We start from the raw sequence: 22298 nt of genomic DNA, 5'->3' as shown, positions 1-22298 counted from the left end.
CAACAGAGCATGACCCTGTCTCAAAAAAAAAAAAAAAAAAAAAAAAAAAATTCCTACAGCTAGGATCGCATTTCATCGTGAAAGACTGAATGCTTTTGCTCTAAGATCACTCTCATTCAACATAGTACTGGAAGTTCTAGCCACTGCAATAAGCAGAAAAAAAAAAAAAGAGAGAAAGAAAGAAGAAACAGAGAGAGGGGAAAGAAAGAAAGAAAGAAAGAAAGAAAGAAAGAGAGAGAGAGAGAGAGAGAGAAAGGGCATACATATTGGAACAGAAGAAGAGGCCAGGCGCAGTGGCTCACACCTGTAATCCCAGCACTTTAGGAGGCCAAGGCTGGCAAATCACGAGGTCAGGAGATGGAGACCATCCTGGCTAACATGGTGAAACCCATCTCTACTAAAAAATACAAAAAAAAAAAAAATTGGCCGGGCGCGGCGGCTCAAGCCTGTAATCCCAGCACTTTGGGAGGCCGAGATGGGCGGATCACGAGGTCAGGAGATCAAGACCACCCTGGCTAACACGGTGAAACCCCGCTCTACTGAAAATACAAAAATTAGCTGGGCGCAGTGGCGGGCGCCTGTAGTCCCAGCTACTCAGGAGGCTGAGGCAGGAGAATGGCGTGAACCCGGGAGGTGGACCTTGCAGTGAGTGGAGATCGCACCACTGCACTCCAGCCTGGGCGACAGAGCGAGACTCCCTCTCAAAAAAAAAAAAAAAAAAAAATTAGCCGGGTGTGGTGGCGGGCGCCTGTAATCCCAACTACTGGGGAGGCTGAGGCAGGAGAATGGAGTGAACCCGCGAGGCGGAGCTTGCAGTGAGCTGAGATCGCACCACCACACTCCAGCCTGGGCGACAGAGTGAGACTCCATCTAAAAAAGAAAAAAAGAAAGAAACTGAATTTTAAAATGCAATACCTTCTTAGGCTGGCATTGCTGTAATAAAAATAAAATAAAATGCAATACCATTTGATTGCCCTAAAGAAAACAAAATACTTAGGTATACACTCAACAAACATGCACAAGATCTGTGTGCTGAAAACTACAAAATACTGGTTAAAAAAATAAAAGACAGCCTAAATAAATGGGAAGATGTACTATATTATATTTTGGAAGAGTCAACATAACAGAAATGTTGATTCTTCCCAAATTGATCTATAGGTTTAACACAATTTCTGTCAAAATCCAAGGAAACTTTCTGAAGATGGAGAGAAGGTTATTCCAAAATTTATATGGAAAGGCGTGGGCCTCCCAAATACCTAAAACAATATTGACAAAAAAGAATAGAGTGGAGGAATTGCTCTGCCTGATGCTAAGACTTGATAACTGAAGTAATCAGGATAGCGTGGTATATTGATGAGGAGTTAGACACACAGATCAATGGAACAAGATAGAGAACCCAGAAGCAGATCCATAAGAATCCGCTCAATTGGTTTTTGACAAAGGTACAAAAGCAATTCAATGCGGGAAGGATAGCCTTTCCAACAAAAGGGCTGGAACAATGAGACATTCATGATCAGACAATGAAACTTGACTTAAGCAAAACTCAACTTAATACAAAAATTAATACAAAATGCGCCATGAACTTGCATGAAAAATGTAAAAAGGAAACTCTTGGCTGGGCATGGTGGTTCATGCCTGTAATCTCAGCACTTTGGGAGGCTGAGGTGGGTGGATCATCTGAGGTCAGGAGTTGAGATTAGTGGCGAAACCCCGTCTCTACTAAAAAATGCAAAAATTAGCTGGGCATGGTGGCTCGCACCTGTAATCCCAGCTACTTGGGAGGCTGAGGTACAGAATCACTTAAATCCGGGAGGCGGAAGTTGCAGTGAGCCGAGATTGCACCACTGCACTCTAGCCTGGGCAACAGAGTGAGAACCTGTCTCAAAAATAAATAAAATAAACAATTGAGAAAAAATTATAGGAAAAAATATCTTTGGTATCTAGATCTAGGCAATAATTTCATACATGATCCATGAAAGCACTATTCATGGAAACAAAATTTGATCAATTTGAGATCATCAAAATTAAAAACTGTGTTTAGTAAAAGCCCATGAGAAGAGGGTGAAAATGCAAGGTACAGAGTGGAAAAGAATATTTGTAAATGACATACATATACAACAAAGGACAAGTATCTAGAATACTCTCAAAACCCAAAAGTAAAAATACAAACAAACCAATTAGAAAGGGGCAAAGACATGAACAGATGTTTCATCAAGTAGGATCTATGGAGGCAAATAAGCACATGGAAAGCTGTCCAGCAGCATTATCCACAGAGGAAGGCAAATTAAAAGTATAGTGAATTATGACTACACACCTCTCAGAATGGCTAAAGTAAAAAATGGTGAAAACGCTAAATGCTGGTGAGAATTTTAAAACAGTACAGATACTTGGGCGAACAGTTTGGCTCTTTCTTATAAATCGACATGCAATGACTATGTGACCCAGCAATGACACTCTTGGGCATTTAACCCAGAGAAATTATAACTTACACAAAAACCTGTATACAGGTTTATTTGCAATTATCAAAAATTGAAAATAACTCATATCCTTCTCCTTTTTTCTTATTCTGGGGTAATTGATAAAGCAGACATCTTTCAACAGGTAAATGGTTAAACAACCAAGGTAGATATATTCCCCCTAATACTACTTAGCAACAATGGAACGATCTATTGATACATGCAAGAATTTGGATGAATCACAAGGAAGTTGCTCTGAATGAAAACAGTCAATACCCTAAAATAACGTATGTATAATTCTTATATAACATTTTTGAAATGATAAAAATTTTTAAATTTGCAGCCCCTTCCCAACTCCTTGCCATTTCTCCAAATGCTTAGTGTATTCCATGTGACATAGGAGGGTATATGTCCCCAAATCTAGCTACGCATGAGCCCCTTTCTTGTATTACCCAGTACAGTGCAGGGATCATGACTTTTCTTGGGCCCATGTTCATGAATTTAAAGTTCTCACCCTAAATTCTAGTAGCTCACCAAAATATTTTTCCAAACAAAGAATGTCCTCTCCTATTCTGGTACTAGTAATTAAGCTGAAAATGTCACCTTTTTGTTTTCTTTTACTACTGGTTCCTCTGCCTGGCACTTCCTGCCCCCAGCTCTGCCCATCCCTCCCTTACCTCTGTTAAAGCTACCTCCTTGTTAAAGATTGCTTATCCATTCAGCTGTAATCACTTTCTTCTTTGAAATCCCGAAACTCTTTGCCTGTGCTTCAAGTGTCAGTTCATATTCTCCATCTTATATTATGGTCACTCCTATGCCAGTTTAATACTTCTCCAGACTATGAACAACCTGGGGCAGAGTCCATCACCTCTTTGTCCCTCATAGTACTGGGTACTATGGAGACAGATGTCAAAAAGACACATGCTAAGTCCTTGAAGAGTTCAAAACCCTGAGTGGGCAGATGGTTTTATCCATAAATTCCTTCATCTTGCACAAGTTGTGGACAAGCCAAAGAGTAGTGTCCCATTTCAGTTTCTCCTGATGTTTGTTTCTCCTCTTAAGACCCAGCTCCCTGAAAGAGGCAGATTAACTCGACAGAGAGTGATTCTCGTCATATACAACTTTGTGCCTGTTACTGCATCAGCTGAGCTGCTGAAGCCAGAAACTCTCAAGAGGAACACCCGCTTGGGAGAGAGATGTAGAGGCTGGAATGGCTGATGTGGGAGTTTTACCCATGAGGCAAAAAACAAAACAAAAGAAAACATAAACATGCAAAACAACAGAAAAGAAAACCATGGCCGGGCGCGGTGGCTCAAGCCTGTAATCCCAGCACTTTGGGAGGCCGAGACGGGCGGATCACGAGGTCAGGAGATCGAGACCATCCTGGCTAACACGGTGAAACCCCGTCTCTACTAAAAATACAAAAAACTAGCCGGGCGAGATGGCGGGCGCCTGTAGTCCCAGCTACTGGGGAGGCTGAGGCAGGAGAATGGCGTAAACCCGGGAGGCGGAGCTTGCAGTGAGCTGAGATCCGGCCACTGCACTCCAGCCTGGGCGACAGAGCGAGACTCCGCCTCAAAAAAAAAAAACAAAAAAAAAAACAAAAAAAAGAAAACCAGATGTAATTCTATGCCATGATCCTTAAAATTATTTTCCAGTCCAATTTTAGACATCTACTAAGGTGGGGATGGAGGTAATGAGAGTGGTATATGGCTGAAAACATGCTATTTTTCTTCCCTTCCTTCTCCCTCTCTCTTTCTTTCTCCCCAGGGTCTGGCTCGGTCGCCCGGACTGGTGTGCAGTGGCACAATCTTGGCTCATTGCAACCTCTGGCTCTTGGGCTTAAGGGATCCTCCCACCTCAGCCTCCCAAGTAGCTGAGACCATAGGCACCCGCCACCATACCCAGCAAATTTTTTTTTTTTTTTTTTGGTGTTTTTTGTAGAGATGGGGGTTTTACCATGTTGTTCATACTGGTTTCAAACTCCTGAGCTCAAGTGATCTGCCAGCCTCAGACTCCCGAAGTGCTGGGATTACAGGCATGAGCCACTGTGACCAGCCAGCAGAATATTTTGAACCTTACAATGTATTTCTTTGGTGCAAAAAAGCATTAACTTTTGCATCAACCTAATACTTGGAAGGAAGATGGTCCTTTGAAGGTCAGGCAGGCATGATAGATTTTAAGCTTATAATCAGGACTTCATAAAATTTCTTAACTGATTACATAGTTCACCAACATCGCCAGGTGCATTGTATTAATGTCTGTAGTGAACATGTATCATTTTACCTACCCTGTGTCAAGTCTGTCTTCTTTGGTAGTAGTTCCTTGATTTTCCTGGGGAACCTCCAATCCTCTGTTTCAGTCCACGTGGCTTCACTGTGAATTGCTCTACCCTGTGAGTCAGGGCTAGACACATGGTGTAGAGTGGCCACTCAGAATATCTTATTTTTCTGGTCATTTTTACTGGTTTAGCACTGGGTATATGACTGACTTTGGTCCAGTTAGATTGTATCCCAGGACTTTTTTACCAGGATGGTTGGGAGAAAGAATCACTCTTCGTGCTGTAGTTAGAAAACTTGTAAGAGCTAATAGAAAACAATGTAATCGTGGAACTGCTGGCAATCATCTTTCCAATAAAAGAGAAGACTTGGTCTGCAAATGTGGCTATCACAGAAGAAGAGAGACCTGAGCTATGAAAAGGGCAAGACTGAATCCTTGATATCTACCTTAAGCCCCTGGATCCAGCATGCCCAATATTTGTCTGCTCTTGGACTTCTAATTTACGTAGGTTAATCAGTTTCCTATTTTGCTTATGCCAGCCTCATTTGGTTTTTAAAATCACTTACAAGTAAATATATACAGATGTAATAACTTTGCAAAATAAATGAGAACTGCTGACATTACTTTGTCCCCAAATAACTAGAACTTTTGGTGTCTGCTAGTTCATTTGTTTTAGGAAATCTTACACGTGTTAGGGCCTATCCCCAGGAATGAGCAATAGGAAATGAGATGTTCTGTATTAGTTGGGATACCACCTGCTAAGCTTTGCTGTGATAGTAACAGCTTCCCAATCTGAGTTGCTCATACTTGGTGTCTATTGCAACTTGAGACCCAAGCTGAGGAGCCTCCACCATCTCGTAGAAGTGCCACCTGGAACACATGGCCTTCTTGGTCATCAAATGGTAGAAAAAAACTCGTCAAAATCTCATACCCGATCTACATTTTGGCTCATTTGCTAGAATTAGTTACATGGCCCCACTTAACTGGAAGGTGGTTAGGAAGTGAAGTCTTCCATGTGCCCCAAAGGCGAGAAGCCCTAGTGTGCACTAGTGATATCTAGCACATGGTGAAGCTTGTATTTATATAAATTTGTATAAATACAGGGTTCATGATGTGTTAGACATTAATAGTTATGCTATAACAGGTAAAATAAAGCCAGGTGTGGTGGCTCATGCCTGTAATCCCAGCACTTTGGGAGGTTGAGGTGAGCGGATCATGAGGTAAGGAGTTCGAGACCAGCCTGGCTAGCATGGTGAAACCCCGTCTTTACTAAAAATACAAAAAATTAGCTGGGTGTGATGGCACATGCCTATAGTCCCAGCTACTTGGGAGGCTGAGGTAGGAGAATTGCTTGAACCCAGGAGTCAGAGGTTGCAGTGAGCCGAGATTGTGTCATTGCACTCCAGCCTGGGCAACAGAGCAAGACTCCATCTAAAAAAAAAAAAACAAAAAAAGCCAAAAAAAAAAAAAAAAACCAGGTAAAATATATTAAGTACTTGTATGTACTGTACATTTTGCATAGATTATTTTATGTACTCCTTACCACATCTTTATGAGTTATTGCCCCATTTTCTACATAAAGCAGTTGTGTTTTAGCTGGATGAGATGACTTGCTAGGAGGCACAAAGCAGGGGAGCAGAGATTCTATTTGATCCAGGTTGGAACCTGGCCACTTTGTGCCATCTTGCCTCCCTAATGAGAAGCATCCATTGGTGAGGCAAGGAATTGGAGTTGGCAAGATCCCTGAAAAGTCAGGTGAGAAGTGATTGGGGCTTGCTTGCCCATATTCTGGGCAGATGAAGAGAATAGGCACTGCAAAGATGAAATGATAGAACTCAGTGATTGATCAAATATGGGGGTGAGGAAGAGGAGTGAGTCAACAATGACTGAGTTTTCTCGCAGTCTACTGGGAGAGGTTTGATACACCAGGAGAAGTGTGAGAGGAGATGTCAGGGTGGCTGATGGAAACAATAGACTTGGAGCTGGGATGGAGGTCTGGCTGGAGTAGTTGACTTAAAAATCCTGTACTTAAAGATAACAGTTTACAAGGGTAGTGGATAAGATTATCCAGAAAGATAACACATGGAATGAGAAAAGGGTCAAGTCAGAAAAACTTTAGGAGTTAGGTCAGAGGAGGCGTATATGGAATCTTGTAGTGTAGAGAAGAAAAGAGAATGAAGAGTAAAGAATCAAAAGGAAGAAGAACATCTATCAGAGGAGCCCTTACCTCTGTCTCCATGACAACATGGACCTCAGCAACGACAAATTCCCTTTTTTTTTTTTTTGAGATGGAGTCTTGCTGTGTCACACCCAGGCTGGAGTGCAGTGGCACGATCTCGGCTCACTGCAACCTCCTCCTCCTGGGTTCAAGCAATTCTCCTGCCTCAGCCTCCCAAGTAGCTGGGATTACAGGCGCCTGCCACCACACCTGGCTACTTTTTTGTATTTTTAGTAGAGACAGGGTTTCACCATGTTGGTCAGGCTGCTCTCAAATCCTGACCTCAGGTGAGGTCACCTTGGCCTCAAATCCACCCACCTTGGCCTCCTAACAAATTGCCTTTTATGAGTGTTTGTGTCTATAGGTAAGAGCATGAGCTAACTAGGACTTTACCTTTAGAAATGCACATATTAATATATATTTTTGACCTGGATGCTAATGAACGCTGGTGTTCAATTTTAATCTCTTGGTCTTTAAGAATGGGCATTATACTGAAAAGATTAAAAAACAGATGGAAAAAGTGAATCTAAAACATAAAATAAAGAAACTATTTTGACAATTAAATGAAAGAAAAAAAAAAGAAAATGTGTCCTCTTTATCATCCTAGGGAAGACTTCTGTCTTTCCAGGAGGAAGATCATAATTGAGTAAGTGTTTCAGTGGTGTTTTGTAAATGCCAAAATTCCCAGTTGGGCAGAAATCCTAGTTCCTCTTCCGTTTTTCACCCATTTCTTTGTTGGCTTCTGTTAAGCATTAACTTTTCCAGGAAATCTTTCCTGACTGAAGCAAAGCCATGTCCTCCTCAAGTGCCCTTGGTACTTTGAACCTTTTTCTGAGAATATTTACAAGGTGTGTCTGCTCAGAGGCAGATTAACATTAACTGCACGATGGACTTTACTGAGGTTTACAATTCCTGGTCCTTCACTTGCCCAGGTTGTGTGGGTGCTGAGACTTTCAGAGAGTTAAAGGGTGACCTAAGCGGAAGGGGAAACCAGGTTGTAGCTAGGATGCATCCATATAAAAGCATTTATGATAAATTGCCTAAAGAGATGTCACAAGAAAGGGACCTGAATCTCCAAGCCTCTGGTAGTTGGTAGTTTGCAGTGATTTATTTTCTCACTGCAAATGATCTTTTAATAACTACTCTATTTCTGAAGCTTCTTGCTGGTACTGGTGCCTCTGCCTGTCCTGGCATCCAGGTCATGTTTGTGGATCCTTTTACCTGTCTCTAGATCCAGCAGGCAGTTGGCATCTGGTATCCATGAGATGGTACAGTGCAGCAAAAAGAGCTCTGTACACATTTATACAGCACTTGTTGCAGTGCAAATTGACACAATCTTTCTGCAGGCAATTTAGCCAGATATATTATAAGTCTTGCAAAATTTATACTTGTGTAGGAGATAGGACTGGGTTCAGCTTCAAATAACTGAAACCCCAAATAACAATAGTTTGAAAAAGGTGGTTATATCGCTGTCATGCGAAATTCCAAGAGTGGTCCAGAGTTGTGATGTGTGTGAACTCCAAAAAGGACTTGGGTTTCTTCCAGTTCAATCATGAACCAAGATGAAAGAACTAATTTCCAGGGAGCAGGATGGTGTGTATTCAATGAAGGATGTGTACAATGAAGAAACAAAGGCCACATAATACCTCTCTCTAAGGAGGGGACCTGGAAGCTGCCACATAATAGTTTTACTCATATCTCAATGAGGAGACTTCAATCACATAGCCACTCTTAGCTGCAAGGGACACTAGAAAATGCAGTCTGGCCCGGTGCGGTGGCTCAAGCCTGTAATCCCAGCACTTTGGGAGGCCTAGGCGGGCGGATCACGAGGTCAGGAGATGGAGACCATCCTGGCTAACACAGCGAAACCCCGTCTCTACTAAAAATACAAAAAAATTAGCCGGGCATGGTGGCGGGCACCTGTAGTCCCAGTTACTCGGGAGACTGAGGCTGGAGAATGGCGTGAACCCGGGAGGCGGAGCTTTCAGTGAGCCTAGATCGCGCCACGCGCCACTGCACTCCAGCCTGGGGGACAGAGCAAGATTCCGTCTCAAAAAAAACAAAAGAAAATGTAGTCTACTCCTGATGGTCCTGTGTCTGGCTAAAACTTTTGGGAGAAGGGAGACAGAGTAATAGGGAACAGTTAATACTGTTCTGTGCCTTGTCTGTTTTACTTTATATATCTTGGCGATGATTCAATGTTAGTACTTAAAGATAATCCTTATTTTTATTTTTTTAAATTTTTATTTATTTATTTTTGAGATGGAGTCTTGCTCTGTCCCCCAGGCTGGAGTGCAGTGGGGCCAACTCGGCTCTCTGCAGTGTCCACCGCCTAGGTTCAAACGATTCTCATGCCTCAGCCTCCCGAGTAGCTGGGACTGCAGGCATGCACCACCATACCTGGCTAAATTTTTTGTATTTTTTTGTGGAGACGTTGGCCTCACTATGTTGCTCAGGCTGGTTTCAAACTCCAGAGCTCAAGAGATTTGCCCGCCTTAGCCTCCCAAAGTGCTGGGCTTACAGACACAAGCTACCACATCTGGCCACCAATCCTTCATTGATGGATGGTTTCAGTAGTTCCCAAATTTGCATTGTTACAAATATGACTGCAATGAGTAAGCTTACACATAGGTAGTTTCACATATATGTCAGTATATCTGTAGGATAAATTCCCAGATCTGGAATTGCAGATTTGTAATTCTGGTTGATTATTCCTAAATTGCCCTCATTAGAGTTGCTGTAATGAAAAGCTCAGTATCGGTCGGGCAGAGTGGCTCACACCTGTAATCCCAGCACTTGGGGAGGCTGAGGTGAGAGGATTGCTTGAGACTAGGGGTTCAAGACTGGTGTGGGCAAGACCCCATCTCTAGAAAAAATTTAAAAAGTTAGCCAGGTGTGACAGCTCATGTCTGTGGTCCAGCTACATGGGAGGCTGAGGTGGAATGATCACTTGAGCCCAGGAGGTTGAGGCTGCACTGAGCTGTGTTCGTGCCACTGCACTCCAGTCTGGTTGACAGAGTGAGACCATGTCTCAAAAACAACAACAACAACAACAACAAACAACTCAATATCAACAGTAAGCCTTTCCAACATGGCATTTTATGAAACTTTTAAATCTTTCCCTATCTCATAGATAATATGCAATTTTACACATTAAAAACAGTGCTATGATTAAAAATTTGAAGAGTAGCAGAATATGCAACCCCCAAATATGCCACTTTGACTTGAAGATTATTTTGAGCTGAAAGCAATTGAGAGGAAGCAGACACAAAAAAGTTCTCTGCCCTTCCTTTATTTACCCAAATGCAAGACGTAAATTTGTAAAGGTGTCCCTTTGTCCCAGGAAGGATAAAAGTTAATCACTGGAGGCTGAGTGAGGAGGATGGCCCATGCCTGTAATCCCAGCACTTTGGAGGGCTGAGGTGGGAGCATCACTTAGGCCCAGAAGTTCGAGGGTACAGTGAACTACAATTGTGCCACTGCACTCCAAACTGGGGGAAAGAGCAAGATCCTGCCTCTAAAAAAGAATTAAAAAGTTAATCACTGGAGTCAACTGTAGGTTCTAATCAGCCCAGAGGGGGCATCGGAGGAATCATAACAACTTTTACCAACTACCCTTTAACTTCCATTATTTTCCTCATGTATTTACCTTTCCACAGTTTCTCACCCCTAGAAGTCCAAAGTCCTTTTCTTTTGTCTGGTCACTTATATAAAAATCTTTTGCTGTTTTGTTAAGATATAAGCCCAAGTTCTAACCACCCCTTGGTTAGTTAGACTTTATCACTGAATGCTCACATATATATGTTCCAATGCACATGTTGATAAACTTGTTTTTCTCTTGTTCATTTGTCTTTTGTCAGTCTAATTTTATATGGCCCCAGACAATTTTTTTACATTCTTGCCACTACTTATTTTCCATTTTTATTTTTTTGAGGTGGAGCCTTGCTCTGTCACTGGAGTGCAGTGGCATGATCTCGGCTCACTGCAACCTCTGCCTCACAGGTTCAAGCGATTCTCCTGCCTCAATCTCCCAAATAACTTGGATTACAGGCGTGTGCCAACATGCCTAATTTTTGTAGTTTGTATTTTTAGTAGAGACGAAGTTTCACCATGTTGGCCAGGCTGTTCTCGAACTCCTGGCCTCAAGTGATCCTTCCGCCCCGACCTCCCCAAATGCTGGAATTATAGGCATGAGGACCCATGCCTGGCCTCATTTTCCATTTTTAAAAATCATTGCCATTCTCATGGTTGTGAAATGCTGTTTCATTATGGCAGAACCTAGGATATGTAGAAAGGAAAAGGATAATATTCCCACTCGACATTTTTTACATTTATCTTCCCATACTTCTCTGCTTATCTCTCAAAGATAAGATCCTAGAGACGAATTATAAGATCAAAAGGTATAAACAATGTTAAAGTCTTACTACTTTTTGCTAGAGTGTTTTCCAGAAAGATGTGCTAATTTTCTCATTCCCGTCTATCAAAGCTTAAAAAGAGATTACTTAAATTGATTATAAAGAGGTAAGGTGCAGTAGGTAGAAAGATAGCTTTTTTTTTTCTTTTTTTGAGATGGAGTCTTGCTCTGTTGCCCAGGCTGGAGTGCAGTGGCGTGATCTCGGCTCACTGCAAGCTCTGCCTCCCGGGTTCAAGCCATTCTCCTGCCTCAGCCTCCCGGGTAGCTGGGACTACAGGCGCCTGCCACCACACCTGGATAATTTTTTGTATTTTTGGTAGAGACAGGGTTTCACGGTGTTAGCCAGGATGGTCTCAATCTCCTGACCCCGTGATCCGCCCGCCTTGGCCTCCCAAAGTGCTGGGATTACAGGCGTGAGACACCGCTCCCGGCCTAGGAAGACAGCTTTTAACATACCAGAGTTTGAGTTGGATTCTTTTAGATCCTCTGAATAGTATTGTTTTTTATTTTTATTTTTTAAATCAGTTGGTTGCCTTGGCTGAACACAACAGTAAACACTGTTTTCCTTGCAGTGAGTGGCGGAATTTTAGTTCAGTTATTTTACTTTAGCTGGGCAGCTTGGAGTTGGCATATGTGCCTAGTTCAGACGTCAGCCAGGTTCAGTGAAGGGCTAATACCCAGAGAAGTTGGAACTTCTCCCTACCTCTCCCTTTTCCTGGATTTCTCTTCTCACTTTCCAGCTCCTATGGTTTCTCTGAACTCTGTCCTTGGATTCTTTGAACTAATAAACTGCACCTGGTCTATGCCTTGGTGCAAACCTGGGGCTGCCCTCAGGCTAAAGCTCTCAAACCCCTCAGAATCTTGCCTTTTTTGGGTCTCTCTCCAGTCAGGTTGCTTTTGGGTTTTTGTTTTGTTTTTGGCCCAGAGTTTACAGTTGTTACCAGCAGCAGGGTTGGTCTCTTAGGAGCTCCTCTGCCATGACTGGGAACATCATTTCTAACAGTTCTTATCCCCTTTTCTATTTTGTTTTCCTCCTTAGAACTTATCTATAGCTAACATGCTATAATTACGTTTTCATTGTTTCTTTTCTCTCATCCCCCACTGGCATGTAAACTTCAGGAGGGCTGGGAGTTTTGTCTGATTTGTTCATTACGGTATCCTCAGTGCTCAGAACAGAGCCTGACACAAAGTGACCAGGCTGATGTCAAGTATTTAACCCCTGTATAGCACAGGCATCAAAAAAATGCTCAGCCAGTCAGAAATATCCCTGCATTTCAGCACCAGTGTAATCCATAATAGTGGTTTGAGCTGAATATCAGTTCCACAGAGTGGTTGCTAAATGAATGAAGTTATTTTTTATACATGTAGGGAAGTTTTTTTTTTTTTTTTTTTTTTTGAGATGGAGTTTCGCTCTCGTTGCCCAGGTTGGGGTGCAGTGGCACGATCTTGGCTCACTGCAAGCTCCACCTCCTGGGTTCAAGCGATTCTCCTGTCTCAGCCTCCCAAGTAGCTGGGATTACAGGCATGTGCCACCATGCTGGGCTAATTTTGTGTTTTTAGTAGAGACGGGGTTTCTCCATGTTGGTCAGGCTGGTCGCGAACTCCCAACCTCAGGTGATGCGCCTGCTTCGGCCTCCCAAAGTGCTGGGATTACAGGTGTGAGCCACTGCATCCAGCCGCAGGTGTGTTTTGAAAGCACGGAAGTTCCATGTAGCCTTATATCTTGTTACTGGATCTGGGAAGAGAAGACAGTTGCCTTTCTGAAAATATAGAAGCAAGTCCAGTTTGTCTTTTTTTTTAATTCAGGGGAAATTAATGTAACATCAAATTAACCATTTAAAATGATGTAGTTCTGAGGCATTTAGTACATTTACAATGTTGTGTAACCATTGCTTTTTATCTATTAAAAGTTCTAAAACTTTTTTTCATCACCCTCAAAAGAGACTCTATGCTAATTAAATAGTCACTCCTTATTCGCACTCTCCCCCAGCCCAAGCAACCACTAATCTTCTTTCTGCCTTTATAGGTAGAAATGAATTTACCTATTCTGGATATATCATATAAATGGAAATCATGCAAGATGTGATCTTCTGCTTTACATAATGTTTTTGAAGTTCATTCAAAACATGTTTGTAGTATGTTATCAGTTTTATTTTATGGCTGAATAAGATTCCATTGTATGAATATGCCACATTTGTCTATCCAATCATCTGTTGAAGAATATTTGTTTTTTTCCCCTTTTTGGCTTTTGTGAATAGTGGTGCTATTAACATTCCTGTATGAGTATTTGTTTGAATATCTGATTTCAATTCTTTTGGATATGTACCTAGGAGCAGAATTGCTGAGTCATATCATAATTCTATGTTTAAGTAACTGAAGAACCACCAGAGTGTTATCCACAGTGGCCACACCATTCTACATTCCCAGCAGCAACATATGATGAATCCAATTTCTCTACATTATTGCCAACACTTATTTTTCATAAAAAAAAAATTATCGCCATTCTCATGGGTATGAAACGCTATCTCATTGTGGCTTTAGTTTGCATTTCTCTAAAGACTAATAATCTAGAACATCTTTTCTTTTTTTTTTTTTCTCTTTTTCCTACCAACTTTTATTTAGCAGCCAGGAGGAGGGCTGTACCCTGCAAACCCGCAGGACGGAGCTGTCCGAGATCATGGGAACCTACTTCTTGCATCAGCGTGATCTGGATGTGAGACATGGAGTGAAAGGAGATCATTTTGGAGCTTTAAGATTTGAGTGTCCCGCTAAGTCTCAGACTTGCATGGGGCTTGTAGCCCCTTTGTTTTGGCCAATTCCTCCCATTTGGAATGGCTATATTTACCCAATGCCTGTACCCCATTGTATCTAGGAAGTAACTAACTTGCTTTTGATTTTTTTTTTTTTTTTTTTAGACGGAGTTTTGCTCTTGTTGCCCAGGCTGGAGTGCAATGGCATGATCTCGGCTCACTGCAACCTCCGCCTCCTAGGTTCAAGTGATTCTCGGGCCTCAGCCTCCCCAGTAGCTGGGATTACAGGCATGTACCACCACACCCAGCTAATTTTGTAGTTTTAGTAGGGATGGGGTTTCTCTATGTTGATCAGGCTGCTCTCAAACTCCTGACCTCAGGTGATCCGCCTGCCTTGGCCTCCCAAAGTGCTGGGATTACAGACATAAGCCACCGCACATGGCCCCTTCCTTTTGATTTTACAGGCTCATATGAGGAAGGGACTTGCCTTGTCTCAGATGAGACACTGTACTGTGGACTTTTGAGTTAATGCTGAAATGAGTTAAGACTTTGGGGGACTGTTGGGAAGCCATGATTGGTTTTGAAATGTGAGAACATGAGATTTGGGAGGGTCCAGGGGCAGAATAATATCGTTTGGCTATGTCCCCACCCAAATCTCATCTTGAATTGTAACTCTCACAATTCCAGCGTGTTATGGGAGGAACCCAGTGGGAGGCGATTGAATAATGGGGGCGGGTCTTTCCTACACTATTTTCGTGACAGTGAATGAGTCTTATGAGATCTGATGGTTTCAAAAATGGGGGTTTCTCTGCACAAGCTCTCTGTTTGCCTGCTGCCATCCACGTAAGACATGACTTGCTCCTCCTTGCCTTCTGCCATGAATGTGAGGCCTCCCCAGCCACATGGAAGTGTGAGTCCAGTTAAACATCTTTCTTTTGGAAATTGCCCAGTCTCTGGTATGTCTTTATTAGCTGCATGGAAAGAACTAATACAATGGGTAAATTGTGTGTCATGGGTGTTTTGTATATGGATTATTTAGTCATCCGTGTAATAAGCATAGTATCTGATAGGTAGATTTTCCTTTTTTTTTTTTTTTGAGACGGAGACTCGCTCTGTCGCCGGGGCTGGAGTGCAGTGGCCGGATCTCAGCTCACTGCAAGCTCCGCCTCCCGGGTTTACCCCATTCTTCTGCCTCAGCGTCCCGAGTAGCTGGGACTACAGGCGCCCGCCTAGTTTTTTGTATTTTTTTAGTAGAGATGGGGTTTCACCGTGTTAGCCAGGATGGTCTCGATCTCCTGACCTCGTGATCCGCCCGTCTCGGCCTCCCAAAGTGCTGGGATTACAGGCTTGAGCCACCGCGCCCGGCCGCAGCTGATAGGTAGATTTTCAATCCTCACCCTCCTCCCACCCTCACCCTCAAGTAGGCCCCGATGTCTATTGTTCTCGTCTTTGTGTCCATGTGCACTCAATGTTTAGCTTCCACTTATAAGTGAGAACATGCAGTTTTTGGTTTTCTGTTCCTGCATTAATTTGCGTAGGACCACAGCCTCCAGTGCCATCCATATTGTGAGGGACATAACTTCATAGAACACTTTTTCATGTGCTTGTTAGCCATGTATAGCTTCTTTGGAGAAATGTCTATTCATGTTCTATCTTGTTTTTGAATTGGGTTGTCTATTTGTTGTCCAGTTGTAAAAGCTAAAAAAAAATTTCAGATATTAGACCTTTATCAGATGTATGGTTTGTAAATAAACAAATTTTTATTTTATCGTATTTATTTTAGAGCCAGGAATCTCACTATATTGCCCAGGCTGGACTCAAACTTTGGGGCTCAAGCAATTCTCTCAACTTAGCCTCATGAGTAGCTGGGACTATTGGTGTGAGCCACTGCACTGGCTTGGAAGTTATTTTTGCCATTTGATAGTCTTTCTGTTCACTTTCTAGGTAGTGTTCTTTGATGTACTAAAGTTTTAAAACTTTACTTTTTTTTTTTTTGAGACAGGGTCTTGTTCTGTCACCTATCCTGGAGAGCAGTGGCACAGTCATAGCTCACTGTAACCTTGAAAACCTGGGCTCGTATGTTCCTCCCAAGTAGCTGGACTATAGGCACTTACCACCATGAATGATTACTTTTTGTTTTTTTTTCTGAGATGGAGTCTCTCTCTGTCACCCAGGCTGGAGTGCAGTGGCACGATCTTGGCTCACTGCAAGCTCCATCTCCTAGGTTCACGCCATTCTCCTGCCTCAGCCTCCTGAGTAGCTGGGACTACAGGCGCCCACCACCATGCCTGGCTAATTTTTTGTATTTTTTTTAGTAGAGACGGGATTTTACCATGTTAGCCAGGGTGGTCTTGATCTCCTGACCTTGTAATCCACCCACCTCGGCCTCCCAAAGTGTTGGGATTACAGATGTGAGCCACCATGCCTGGCCCATGAATAATTAATTTTTAAAATTCTTTTGTAGAGACAGTATCTTGCTATATTGTCCAGACTGGTCTGAAACTCTTCTGCTCAAGCAGTCATCCTGCCTCAGCCTCCCAAAGTGATGGGATTATAGGTGTCAGCCATTATGCCCAGTTTTAAATTTTGATTAGGTCCAATTTATTTTTTCTTTGTTGCTTGTGCTTTTGGTGTCATACCTAAGAAGTTGTTGTGAAATCCAAGGTCCTGAAGATATACCCCTGTGTTTTCTTCTTAGGGTATTATAATTTAAGCTTTTACTTTTAGATCTTTGATCCATTTTGAGTTAATTTTTATGTATGTTGTTGTTAGTGATCCAACTTCATTCTTTTGATGTAAATGTCCAATTGTCCCTGTACCATTTGTTGAAAAGACTATTCTTTCTCCATTAAATGGTGTTGGCATGCTTGTCAAAAATCAATTGGACCCTCAATTCTATTTCATTGGTCTATATGTCAGTCTCTATGCCAACACCACAGTGTTTTGATGACTACAGCTTTGTAGTATGTTTTGAAATCAGAAAATATGAGTCCTCCAACTTCGTTCTTCTTTTTCATGATTGTTGTATTTGTCCATTCTCGTACTGCTATAAGGACATACCTGAGACTGGGTAATTTATAAAGGAAAGAGGTTTAATTGACTTACACTTTTGCAGGGCTGGGGAGGCCTCAGGAAACTTACAATCATGGTGGAAGGGGAAGCAAACACATCCATCTTCACATGGTGGCAGCAAAGAGAAGAAGAATGGGTGCCCAGTGAAAGGGGAGGCCCCTTATAAAGTCATCAGATCTTGTGAGAACTCACTATCATGAGAACAGGATGGGGGAAATTGCCCCAGCATTCAATTTTCTCCACCTGGTCCCACTCATGACACATGGGGATTATGGGAATTATAATTCAAGATAAGATTTGAGTGGGGACACAGCCAAATCATATCATTCCATCCCTGGCCCCTTCCAAATCTCATGTCCTCACATTTCAAAACACAATAGTGCCTTTCCAACAGTCCCCTAAAATCTTAAGTCATTCCAGCATTAACTCAAAAGTTCAAGCCAAAAGTGTCATCTGAAACAAGGAAAGTCCCTTCTGCCTATGAGCCTGTAATATCAAAAACAAATTAATTACTTCCCAGATACAATGGGATTACAGGCATTGGGTAAATACACCTATTTCAAATGGGAGAAAATGGCCAAAACAAAGGGGCTACAAGCCCCATGCAAGTCCAAAATTCAATAGGGCAGTCATTAAACCTTAAAGTTCCAAAATGATCTCCTTTTACTCCACGTCTTACATCCAGGGCAGACTGATGCCAGAGGTAGGCGCTCATGGCCTTGGGCAACTCTGCCCCTATAACTTTGCAGGGTACAGCCTCCCTCCTGGCTGCTTTCACAGGCTGGCATTGAATGTCTGTGGCTTTTTTAGGCTCATGGCACAAGCTGTCAGTGGATCTACCATTCTAGATTCTGGAGGATGGTGGCCTTCTTCTCACAGCTCTACTAGCCAGTGCCCCAGTGCCCCAGTGGGGACTCCGTGTGAGGGTTCTGACCCCACATTTCCCTTGTGGACTGCTCTAGCAGAGGTTCTCCATGAGGGCTCCAGCCTTGCAGCAAACTTCTGCCTTGACATTCAGGCATTTTCATACATCCTCTGAAATCTAGGCAGAAGCTTCCAAACCTCAATTCTTGTCTTCTGCGCACCTGCAGGCCCAACACCATGTGGAAGCTGCCAAGGCTTGGGGCTTGCACCCTCTGAAGCCATGGCCCAAGCTGTACCTTGGCTCCTTTTAGCCATGACTGGAATGGCTAGAAGTGCACCAAGTCAGGCACACAGCAGGGGGGCCCTGGACCCGACCCAGGAGACCACTTTTCCCTCCTTGGTCTCTGGGCCTGTGATGAGAAGGACTGCTGTGAAGGGCTCTGACATGCCCTGGAGACATTTTTCCCATTGCCTTGGTGATTAGCATTTGGCTCCTCATTGCTTATGCAAATTTCTGTGGCTGGATTGAATTTCTCTCCAGAACATGGGTTTTTCTTTTCTGCTGCATTGTCAGGCTTCAAATTTTTCAAATTTTTATGCTCTGTTTCCTCTTAGACTCTGCTGCTTAAAAATTTCTTCTGCCACATATTCTAAATTATCTCTCCCAAGTTCAAAGTTCCACAGATCTCTAGGGTAGGGGCAAAATGCCACCAGTCTCTTTGCATAGCAAGAGTGACCTTTACTCCAGTTCCCAAAAAGTTCCTCATCTCCATCTGAGACCACCTCTACGTGAACTTTATTATCTGTATCACTATCAGCATTTCAGTCAAAGCCATTCAACAAAGCTCTAGGAAGTTCCAAACTTTTCCACATTTTCCTGTCTTCTGAGCCATCTAAACTGTTCCAACCTCTGCCTGTTACCCAGTTCCAAAGTTGCTCCCACATTTTCAGATATCTTTACAGCAGCACCACACTACATGGTACAAATTTACTGTATTAGTCTGTTCTCATGCTGCTATAAGGACATACCAGAGACTGGGTAATTTATAAAGGAAAGAGGTTTAATTGACTCACAGTTTTACAGGGCCAGGGAGGCCTCAGCAAACGTACAATCATGGTGGAAGGGGAAATAAACATGTCCTTCTTCACATGGCGGCAGCAAGAAGAATGATGCGCAGCAAAGGGGGAAGCCCCTCATAAAACAATCAGGTTGACCAGGCGTGGTGGCTCACACCTGTAATCCCAGCACTTTGAGAGGCCAAGGCAGGCAGATCACAAGGTCAAGAGTTCGAGACCAGCCTGGCCAACATAGTGAAACCCCGTCTCTACTAAAAATAAAAATTAAAAACAAACAAACAAACAAACTAGCCAGGCGTGGTGGCGGGTGCCTATAATCCCATAATCCTAGCTACTTGGGAGGCTGAGGCAGGAGAATCGCTTGAACCCAGAAGGTGGAGGTTGCAGTGAGCTGAGATTGCACCACTGCACACCAGCCCAGATGACAGTGTGAGACTCCATGTCAAAACAACTAAAAATCAGCTCTTGTGAGAACTCACTCACTCACTATCATGAGAACAGGATGGGGAAAACTACACCTAGGATTCAATTATCTCCACCTGGTCCCTCCCACAACATGTGGGGATTATGGGAACTACAATTCAAGATGATATTTGGGTGGGGACACAGCCAAACCATATCATTTGTTTTGGCTATTCAAGGCCCTTTGCAATTCCATCAAGGCCCTTTGCAATTCCATATGAATTGCTTAATATTAAGTCTTCCAGTTCATGAACATAGGACGTCTTTCCATTTGTTTAGGTCTTCTTTAATTTTTTTCAGCAATGTTTTGTAGCTTTCTATGTACAAAACACTGACCTAGGTTTTCTAATTTGTTGATGTACCATTATTCATAGTATCCTTTTATAATTGTATTTCCTCACCTTCTCTCTTTCTTTCTTTCAATTTGTCTTTCTTCCTTTCAGATGAGGGTCTTGATATGTTGCCCAGGCTGGACTCAAACTCTTGGACTCAAGTTATCCTCCTCATGCCTTAGCCTCCAGAGTAGCTGAGACTACTGGTGTACCTCCATACCTGCTTGGTCTTGTTTTTAAATCTTTGACACTCTGCCCTGAGATTGCATATTGCCAAAGTTACTCTTCATGTTGTTGCTCTCTTCTTTGGGTTTTACTTTCTTTGTCTGAAGAAATGATATTAATCAAATTTAAAGAGATATGAAAATCAACAGGAAGGCAATTGGAAAGATTATATATATAAAATATATATTTTGATATGTGTGTGTTTATATATATAAATGTTTATATACATGATATATATATATATATATATATCAAAAAAGTTAACAAACAACTAACAAGTGGGTCAAAATAAATGTTTACCCAGCCCCAAGTGCCTGGGAAAAGGATATTCTGAAGGGAAGATTTCCGCTTCCACTAAATGATGAGGTTTTTCTCCTTAGCATTGAAACCTTTCCCAGGGAGGTGAATTATTCCTCTTTAGGTCACTGAGGGACCTCTAAGTGCTTAGCTCTTATGTAATTTTGAAAAACCAAGGAGGCTTTAAAGATAATCCTCATGCCTGTTACATTACCCTAGGAAACAATTTACATTTTAAACTACACATGATTTGCATTCTTTAAATCTCACTCATTATTACTGGATTATGCTAAAACATAGACTGTTAGGTCTAAACAATAATGCTTAATGTACTATGAACTTTTTCTACTTTCATTCATTCACTCAATAGCCATTTATTAAGTAGTCATTATGTGTTGGGCATTGGGGTTTTTGCTGTAGACACAAAACACAAGGTTCCTTCCCTCATGGAGCTTATATTATAGTGTGTGTGGGGTGCTGTTGTTGAAGGATGTACACATAAACCAGTAAGCAAACGAACAAGAGAGTTCCAAGTAGTGAACAGTGCTATACATACAGCAGGAGGATGTGGTAGAGTGTGACTGAGAGGGAGGGGCTGTTTTAGAAGGGGAAGTTTTCCTTGAAGAGCTAAGACATGAATGTGAGACAAAGCCATTGACAAACACATGATTTACAATGAGCACTTATTTCATGGATTTGAGCTTCTCCTACCATGCAAATCATGAAGATTCAATTTTCATTTAAATCGAGTACCGGCAAAAAACTATCAGCTAAAGGTAACATGTTCAGGAATACTAAAGATTAGATTGTTTACAATATTAGATTTATTTTGAAACCCAAACAGCTCCCGGTAGGTGTGGCTTCAAAATGAAATGATTCAGATACCCTCTTGCTTGATCTTTATGCTAATCACTTTTGCGATATGGAATATCTGAGTAATCTCACCTGACTGCTAGAGTATAACATTATCAGCAAACTCGCAAGGGGAGTGTAAAACAAATCCATTCTAATTATTCTTTGAAGAAAAAGTGTTTTATATTTGTGATTCATAATAAAATCACACATGTATGGGCAAAGAAAGTTGACAGCTGCCCTGAGCAAAGCAAATTTGATTAGACGTTCCAGTGGCCAGAACACATTTATTTATTCAGTGTTTGAATTGAAACATGAATGTTGCTCATCTCCTGCCATGAATTTAAAACATACAGGACTTCAGATTTGATCCCTCATATCTAAAAAATTCAACAACAAAAACACCAGTCAAGCTTCAATTATAAGTATAGATTTTTGAAAAATTACACTTGATTCCTATTATAACATAATTCTGTCACTAATTAGATCCAAGTTTGTTTGGATCTCTTCAGAATTTGAAGAGTGGAAATTCCAGAGGTAGAATAACAGCATATGGGAGAAGAAGCTACCAACGAGATGGCTTCATGTCAAAAAGAGGTGCTATCAATTTAGGAACAAATGAACTTTGAAAAACAGAACCATGCATGAGTAATACAGAGTAGAATCTGGACCTGGACAGCAACTCTAACCTCAGAAAGTGAAACATAGGAGGAGGTAGGAGTGGGTTGGGGTGTCTGGGAAGAAATGGAAACTTTCAAGGGTATTGGAATTAAACAAACTCTTATGTCTCTTCTAGTCCATCTGATTCTAAGTGTTCAGAGCATGTGTTCTAAATATTAAAAGTATTATTATTATTTTAGACATAGTTTCACTCTTTTTGCCAGGCTGGAGTGGAATGGTGAGATCTCGGCTCACTGCAACCTCCGCCTTCCAGGTTCAAGCAATTCTCTTGCCTCAGTCTCCTCAGTAGCTAGGATTACAGGCACATACCACCATGCC

Source organism: Trachypithecus francoisi, unplaced genomic scaffold, assembly GCF_009764315.1.
Source record: "Trachypithecus francoisi isolate TF-2019V2 unplaced genomic scaffold, Tfra_2.0 Lachesis_group16, whole genome shotgun sequence".
NCBI lineage: Eukaryota > Metazoa > Chordata > Mammalia > Primates > Cercopithecidae > Trachypithecus > Trachypithecus francoisi.
Note: the sequence above shows the minus strand (reverse complement) of the source record.